Genomic DNA, 9268 nt, shown 5'->3' with positions numbered 1-9268 from the left:
GCAGCAGTGTCACTTCCTTCCACGGAGGCCCAAGCCCCGCGCACCCACGCTCCCCCCCCCCGCCCCGTGGAGACCCAAGCCCCGCGCGCCCACGCTCCCCCAGCGGAGACCCAAGCCCCGCGCCGCCCACGCTCCCTCCCAATGGCCAGCACGCCAGCCCGTCCTGATCCTCCCGGCCGCCCCGCTCTCCGCTCCACGCCTTCTCCTGACCCACTTCTCTCTTCGCTCTCTCCCTTGTTGGTCTCCTGTGCCCTCCCTCTCTCCGTCTGTACTTGACAGTAACTAATCAACGGGCTATTTCTTTCTTACAAAGTTGGCCACTTTAAACAGTGTTTCCACATTCTGAGCCCTCTAGTTTCTCAGCAGAAAAAAATTTTTAAGGTTCTCTGCTGTTTCTTAGGAGATTCATTGCTAAATATTTTTATAGGCCTGTGGCAATGGGTTTTTGGGGGTTTTGTTCTGTCTTGCTTTTGGGGCTTTTTCTTTCTTCAGAGGAATGGAAATAGCTGCAGATAAACTGCACCTCCTGCCCCGGTGGGAGCCTGACGAGGCTCGCGGGGTGAATGACCTAGTTTGACTTGTCACCACTACGAGGCGTGGCGTGTAGGTGATGTTATTTCAAATACCCAAATACGAGCAGAAAACCTGAAGCGGCCTGGGCAGGTGGGGCCTGGGGAGGGAGGCCTGCCGCTAACACACGGATTTCAGCAGTTCCTCTCAGTAGCTCCGAGCAGACTCAGCGAGGACAGAGCTCACAGCTGACGTTTTCCAGAGCCCGCCGGCCGCTTTCTGCACGAGGGGCTACGCCCCCCGCCCCGCGGCCTCGCCTTCCAGGCAACGGCCCGGGGCGCTGGGTCCAGCAGCCTCCAGAGCAGTTCTCAAAGGACAACTGTTCTCTTTGAATTTCAGACCTTGATTATATGTTATAGGGGGCAAAACGTGGCCGTGCTGAGAGGGGGCGGCACCGCAGGGTCCAGAACCCTGCTGCTTTGACTTCGGCCCAGAAGTCCTTCTTTCAAATGGGACCGCTGCCGCGGTCCCGTGAGCATTCATTCTTTATTACGTTTATTTGCTATTTCACCTAAAACGCATTTTCCTGAGGCTCATTTGAACGCCTGATGTTGGCACCTATTCTGCTTTAGCCCTTAAACTTTTTTAATTTTATGTTTAACGGAGGCACTGGGGATTGAACCCGGGGCCTCACGAATGCTAAGCGCGCCCTCTGCCACTGAGCTTCCCTCCCCTCCAATTTCTAAAAAAAAAAAAAAAAATTGTTTGACTTAGTACGTAAACCTCAGAATATTTTGGTCATCAACTTTCTAGAAAATGTCTAGATTTCATTAAATAGTCATTTGGTTTCAAGGTAATGGATGGGTCAGTGAAGCCATTTAAATGTTCATTTACCACAATTTACCTTGATTATATACGAACCCTTTCTCCACGGATAGAGTACAACCAAAGAAAAGCACTACGGCTTCAATTTTTGAAAGAATTACATTTCAAAAAGTTCACTAGGAAGTGAGTGGGTTAACACCCATTTTTCTGTAGGAATGCAGTGTAGGAAGTAAGGCGCTGGCCTCTGGGCCGGTTCCTCTCCTGATTTACTGTCTCAGCCCTGCCTCCTGCTCCAAGGCCTTGCAGGCACATACCGGATTGCCCTTCAGACGCAGCATTCTGTACACGGCCACAGTTTTCCTGAAAGATCACAGGCAGCTATGAAAGGTTGTTGCCTAAACTTTATTTAAATTCCAGTGGAGTAACCCAAATTGTGAGAAACCACGGAAAGTGGCACAGAGCAGGACAACTTCAACAAAGTCTGAGGTAAGAGTGCAAGCGCGCTGAGCCTTCCTCAGATGCCAGCACAGCCACGTGCGCCTGCGCCAGGTGGCCTGGGAGAGTCAGGGGAGTCCTCGGACACACTGCTGACTAACAGGTGCAGGGCCGGGTTCCAGTCTCCGCAGAGTCGTAAAGTGGAAGTGCACAGAGGCCCCTCCAGAAGTGAGCTCAGGGCCCCTCTCCTACCCACCAAGAGAGCACAGTTCCCTTTTCAGTGTTCCTGCCTCCCCTCCCCCCCTCCATGTGCCTCCCACCACGTTTATAGCCTCCAGTTCTTTAAAACCCGTAACATTATATAAAGTGATTGTAACAGGTAATCCTTCAGTTTATAACACAAAGAGAGGTAGAAACAGCATAAAAACATGGGGAGAAGAGGGACCAGAGCTGTACAGCAGAGATGCTTCTGCATCTCAGTGGAAATAATTTAGTACAAAACTAAAAAAGATTCTCATGAAGTGAGAAGTAAAGTGTGAACCCTAGAGCAACCACTAAGAAAATAACTTTAAAAATACCATGCTGGTACACCAGAAGCTTGTTAAGAGAGCAGATCCTCAGAGCTCTTGCCACAGAAGAAATCTTTTTTATTGTATCTACATGAGCTGAGGGATGTTAAGTAAACCTAACTGTAGTAATTATTTTACAGTATATGTCCACCAAACCATCCTGCTGGCCTTAGCACTTCAAACTTACATAGTGATACATGTCAATTATTTCTCAATAAAACTGGAAAACATACAAACACACACACACACACACACAGTGAAAAAGTAAGGAATTAAATCGTTACATTAGAAAAGACTCACTTAATATGCAGAAGAGAGCAGTAAAGCAAGAACAGAGGAAAAAAACACACGACACATATAAGAAGCAACAAATGTAAACTGCAGCCATAAACTATCAATAACAACACTAAATGTGAGTGGATTAAACAGGTCAATCAAAAGGCAGCGGCTATCACTGAAGGTCATACAATGAAAAAAAACCAACTACATGCTGTCTACAGCAGACAAACTTGGATTCAGAGATACAAATAGGCTGGAAGGAAAAGGCAGATCACGCAAACAGCCACCATAAGAACAAGAAGAGCTCCACTCATGTCAGGCAAAGCGACGTTAAAACAGACAAAAACTGCTAGAGAGAAAGAGGGACATTTTATACTGATAACAGAGTCATCCATCAGGAAGACATAACAATCACATGTATGCACCTAACAACAGAATTCCAAAATACAGCATTTGGACAGAATGAGAGAACTGAAAGAACAGATAATTAATCAACAAGAGCTGGCAATTTCAATACCCTACTTTTAATAATGGATGGAACAATGAAGAATAAGATCAGCAAGGAAACAGAAAACTTGAACAACACTATTAACCAACTAAAACCCTGCTTAATGCAGCAGAATACACCTCCTTCCGTGCACGTCAAACATGCTCCAAACGCAAACCCAAGGTGCAGTGCGATACCGCTTCCCACCCACCGGAATGGCCACACTGAGAGACAACGAGCGTGGGTGGGGCTGTGGAGAAACTGGGAGCCTTGTGCACTGCTGGTGAGGATGTAAAATGGTGCAGCTACTTTAGAACACAGTTCAGCAACTCTTCAAAATTCTGAACAAAATTTCTGACTCAGAAATTCCACTTCTGTGTCTGCACCTAACAGAAGAGAACACACACGTCCTCACAAAAACTTGTGTGATTATTGTGTGAATATTCTTAGCAGTGCTACTCGTAACAGCAAAAAATGGAAACAACCCAAATGTCCATCAATTTATAAATGGACATATTAAATATGGTATTCCATTCAGTAGAATATTATTCAATAATAAAAAAATGAAGTAGTGACAGATGCTACGACATGGATGAAACTTTAAAACATTATGGTAAATGAAAGAAGCCAGTCATGAAAGAAAACTTACTATAGCATATTGGGGATGCTATACCATTTATTGAAAATATCCAGAAAGGCAGTCTAGACAGACAGGCAGTGGCTGTCTTGGGGGAAGGCTGGAAGGGTGGGGAGAATGGAAAATGACCGCCAATGGGTATGAGGTTTTTGGGGGGTGACGAAAATGTTTCAGAACTGACTGCAGTGATGGTGGCACAACTCGGTGAATAGACTAAAAACTGCTGAATTGTTTATTTGACATGGGTGAGTTGTATGGTGTGCGAATATCCCAATAAGGCTGCTAAAATCCCTGCTGGAGAGTGACAAGGGCTGCGCTGTGGCCTGGCCGGGCCTGCACGCACACCCTGACCTTCTTCCGGCCCCAAAGCTTGTCTCAGCTATTCCAGATCACTGCCTGCCAACGTGTGCTTTGGTGAGTCATGCCGAGTAACTGGGCATGGGACTGCAGGCTGCAGAGAAAATGTTTTAATTTTGCTGCATGGTTAGGGCTTTCTGAACAAATTTTACTGGGACCTGGGACAAACGACAGGGCTTGGAAGTTAATAGAGATTCACCTCTCTCGTAGTCTGTGCTTACATTTCAAAGGGGCTAGAGACGGAGGAGCCATGGACACGTCCCAGGAGTCTCTCCTCCTAGAGACATTTGATTACATTCCAAAAAGTAAGAACCCAGGAGCTTCCCTCTTTTCTTCACGGAGGATTACGTACATTGGGAAGATCAGTTCCTTTTGCTCTCTGCAGAAGCCTGCAGATTCTTATTTTCAGGGTTCCTCACCTACAGTACGGACGCAGGATGGGTACGGTGACATCAGTTTGGCCCTCACCATGGAAGGGGGAAAGCTAGAGTAGAGGAGACCAATCTGGTCACTGCTGTAAGGTAGGGAATCATCAGTCCCTGCCCAGGGCCTCACGTCTACTTTCAGAACAAGTAAACGTGGGTGTGGAAAACTTACAAAGGCATGACCACTCCTGGGCTGGGTTCCACCAGAATCGAGTCTGGGCCACTATACAGATTTCAGTCACAACTGAATGCAAATTACTACCAATATGTCTGCAGGGAACAGTGCACTGCTCAGACTCTGAACTACATCCCGGTTCTGCTGGTGTACAGACGCCCCAGATTCTGCTCCTTTTGTTAGAAAAGGCAGAGGTCCCACCTCTGCAACTTACACAACCCTTCCTGTAGAAGGAATAAATAATTCCCACTGAGCTGTTGGGAGCTTTACACAAGGAACATCTACCACTGAAGTAAGGAGCTAATAATGACTGAAACAAGGTACCCGGCTCACAGGACTCCTATCCTGCTGGGAGAACAGGCAGCGAACCGCCAAGGATGTGCTCAGAAGCCACTTCTGTCTACTCTGAATGGCGGCTTATTTTAGTAACAGTTCCCACTGCAAATCTTTTTATTTTTAAGAGGCAAGGTAAAAACCAGTGGGAATACATCTATAGTTTCTTAAAGTTCTCTGATGTATACTGAACAGCCTTGCAGGTTGAGGCTTCGGGGGAGGAGCGGTCTTTATAAATGTCAAATTTATCACAGTCTGAGCTCTGCCAAAGAAAGAAAGGAAGTTCAGTGGAGAACAGATAGTTTTTTTCTACAAACGGTGCTGGAAAACTGAACATCCGTATGTAAAAAAATAAATCTAGACACAGATCATATCCCTCTCATAAAAATTACCTCAGAATATCATAGAACTACATGTAAAACACAGTCCCTTAAAACTTCTTCAAAAAATAGGGGAAAATCCAGGTGAACCTTGGGTTTGGTGATGAGCTTTTGGACATAACACCAAAAGCACAATCCATAAAAGAAAAAAACTCATAAACTGATCTTTAATCAAATATAAAACACCTTTCCTGAGAGCGACACTGATAGAACAAAATGACAAGCCACAGGTGGGGAGACAATATTCGCAGAACACGTATCTTTGGATACAGGACTCATACCCACAAATGTCAAATTTGGTCACGCAAGGCCATTCAGGGCGACTCCTCGCACTGGCAGGTCCTGCCTGCGGTCAGCGTGTGGGTTCTGAGCGGCATCTCCGGTTCTCTCCCCTCCCTGCATCTACACGGAACAGAGTTGCCAGTGCTCCTTGCAGCAGCAGGGTCACCTGAGGAGTCTGGGCAACGGGCTGCTTCGCAGGAGACGTGGCCTTGAGGAGCCGGTGCAGGACAGCTGGGCGCCCCACCTGCCACCGCACCCCGGGGCGCTGCCGAGGCACAGGCGCTCCCCGCGGCCAGCAGCCTGGGGCGGACCCACCACCTGGCGGTTGGAAGACGGGGCTGGCCGCCTGGGTCTGCGGTGGGGGTAACACGAGCGAAAAATACACCTACGGTGCGTTGAGCCGCCGGGATTTCACGCACCGTCTAGCTCGCTCACGGCTTTACCGCCTCGTCAAGTTACCATGAGGGTTAAAGCAGAACACACGCGGGCGCCGGGCGCAGTCCACGCACCGAGCAGTCAGCCCGGCCGCGGCACCTGCCGGCCTTCGGGCCGCGAGAAAGCCAGCGCGCTCCCGGGAGGAGGGGTGCGGCGGCCCTCGCCTCGGTCGTTCCTCCCTCCCCATCTCCCCGGCGTGTTGCCCTGTGGCGTCTGGGTGGGGCAGCACCCGCTACCAAAGCCACAGCGAACGGGGCCCCTGCCTCCCCGCCTGCGGAAGCGCCGCCCGCCGCCGCCCGGGCGCGGGGTCGGCGTCGGGAGGGGGGACGCCGGGCCCGGCGCAGCCGCGCTGGCGGCGGGGTCCGGCCCAGGCCCGCAGCCGGCGCCGGGCTGCCTCTCCTCCCATCTGCGCGTTCTCGCCGCCCGGCTCTCCGCCCTGTGTCTTTCCGAGAAAGTCGCTTCTGTCTGCGTTCGGGGCAGACTGAGCGTGTAGTCTGAGACCAGGAAGGCCGACGTGAACCGGCGGGGGCTGCCGGGCGAGCAGCTGGCGGCGCCGACCCACGGCCAGCCGTCTCGGCCCGACCGCGGGGCGCAGGGCCGCGCGGCGCTGGCGAGGCGCGGGGCAGGCGGGTGGCGATGGCCAGGGGGCAGGCCCCCGCCTGGCAGAGCGTGCGGAAGCCGGAGGCAGTGGGGACCGCCTTCTGCTAGAGAAGGGACACAGAATCACCACACAGAATCGCTACAGGTGTAGAGACTGAACAGAAACAAAACCCCAACAAATTATAGACTGTTAAAATCTGACAAATACCAGAAACATTGCAAAATACAGGAGAATATTTTCGTTAACTGCCTGACGTAGCTTTGTAATAGTTTTCCTACATTGTTTTAATGGCATCCCTTCTGATAGCACATTTCAACCAGAGTGACTTTTTAAAATACCTCTGTGGAGATAAAAAATAAATTTACTTTAGAATGATTGATCAAGATGGTTTTGCAATTATTATTTTAAGAGTTTTATCGACTGATGAATTCATTTTGGAAATGTCATTCACCTGTCAGAATTGTCCAATTCTGGAAAACTTTTTCAAGTTCTTTTCCCACAGGAGTTTGGGATTTAGAGCATTTCAGATTTTTCCTTCAGTGACTAGTAACATTTTAATAACATATATGCTCTCTTGATTACATTCATTCACCAGATTTTCATTAAGACCCTTGTCCTAACGGCATATCATGTTTTATGCTGTCTTTATCAATATTTTGTCAAATCATTAGTAAGTTTAAATGTTTTTACTGTGTTTACATGATGCACGCCTCTTCATTAATTGGATTATCGAGTAATACAAGAGCCTAATCATCATTTCTATGCAAAATTTAATTCATGAACGACGGTTTGGGGTAAAATCTGGAGAAGTATTTTGTTAGTTTTTAATGTTGGGATCATTTCTGTTTTATCGGTCCTCCTCCTCACACGGACCCTGAGCCGCAGGACTGAATAAAGACGCTCACCCTGTAAATTCAAGCTCGGATCTCACCCCGGACAGCTCTGTCTGCAGGGCCCTCAGAGTTGTTATTTTTAAATCCTGCAATTCTCTTCTGTTAAGAAATTCAATGCACTTTGGGCTGTGAAAATCATGTTTGATGTAAATGTTTATGGCATACTGCGATTCTTCGAAAGTTTTGGTGGCTTTCATTCTGTTACCATCCAAGTCTCCTTTAAGTGGTGGTGAAGTCACAACCAGAAATCCAAGCTGGCCACTGCTGACAGGGACACAAGAAAAACCCAGACTGTGAAATGCACGACACTGGAGGCAGCTAAGGGGATGAAGGGAGACTTGACGTGGAAGTGACATCTGAATGAGGCCTTAGAAGAACAGAAATTCTTCAGAAACCGAGCGATCACCCAAGGAGCTCTCTCTTCTCCTTTCCCTCAACATCCAAGTAAAACCAAGTTTCTGCCAACGCCTCTACCTCGGTTTACCCCTGGTGGCCAGAACCCCTCGCCGGACATGTGGGTGCTGCAGTCCTTCATCAGTCCTGTGTCCACGTCTCTATCTTGGTCTCTGCTAAACACGCACAGAGAATTCCTTGTTCACTCACGTTGTTGTTGTTGTCCCATTTTCAGCCCTTCCACTGAACAACTGAGCCACATAATTTTTTAAGCAAAAATTATTTTGACTGAATCTTTTCACAGCAGCCTTTTTTAGGTACAAAATCTCTCAAATCTTGCATAGAGCAATTAGATTTTTACTTCAAAACTGTTTGTTCTCTGAATTATGTTTCATCCATGATAAGCCATTCTGCTGGCTCATCCCCGCCTCGGTCATGTGCTGTCCTCTCCCCTCCTCCCAGGGCGCCTCCGTCTGCACACAGTGTGGCTGCCTTCGTTTCCTCCGCACCTGTTTCCCCCAACACACCCCCTTCCTACAATGGAGGCTGGCGGTGTGGACCGTGTCAGGAGGGTGGATGGGTCAGTGTGCAAGCCAGCCCAAGGTGGTACCCAGGAGGGTCTGCGTCTGACCCATGGGGTGCCCGGGCGCGGCCTCTCCTTGCTGGCCCTCCTCATACGTCCAGCGGGGTCCTCAGTCCAGCTCCCTGGAGCCCTGCTCCCCCCAGCCCCAGCCCCCAGCCCCAGGACCCTTGCTGAGCACAGACCACGGCGGATGCTGCGTCAAGTCCCTGATCCAGCGGAGCTTACGGTGACAGCCCAGTGCGTTCCAGGCAGCGATGAGAGGCGAGCAGGAACCACGGGGTCAACACGGCCGTGATGCCATGGGAGGGAAACCAGCCAGCCTGGCCCAGGCCGGGAGAGGCAAGCACACCTCGGACGGAAGCCCCCCAGGCAGCTGGAAGGAGCAGTCGGGCTGTGTGGCAGGTGCAGGTTTGGAGCAGGGGCCAGAGGCAGGCGGTGCAGACAGAACACAGACAGCGTCGGCACCGCTGGCGCTGCGTTACTGTTACTACAAAACAGAAAAGGCGTGAGCTCTTATCCACTTCAGTCAACATCAGTAAAATGACACCTTATGGACATCTGACAAACAAGACATTTGGAGATTCTACTGTAAAACACAGGTTTTACCATAACAATGTTATTTCACGGGTTACTATTTCAACGTGTTTCTTTAATCACACTCAAAACCTT

This window comes from Vicugna pacos, chromosome 8 (assembly GCF_048564905.1).
Source record: "Vicugna pacos chromosome 8, VicPac4, whole genome shotgun sequence".
Classification (NCBI taxonomy): domain Eukaryota; kingdom Metazoa; phylum Chordata; class Mammalia; order Artiodactyla; family Camelidae; genus Vicugna; species Vicugna pacos.
Note: the sequence above shows the minus strand (reverse complement) of the source record.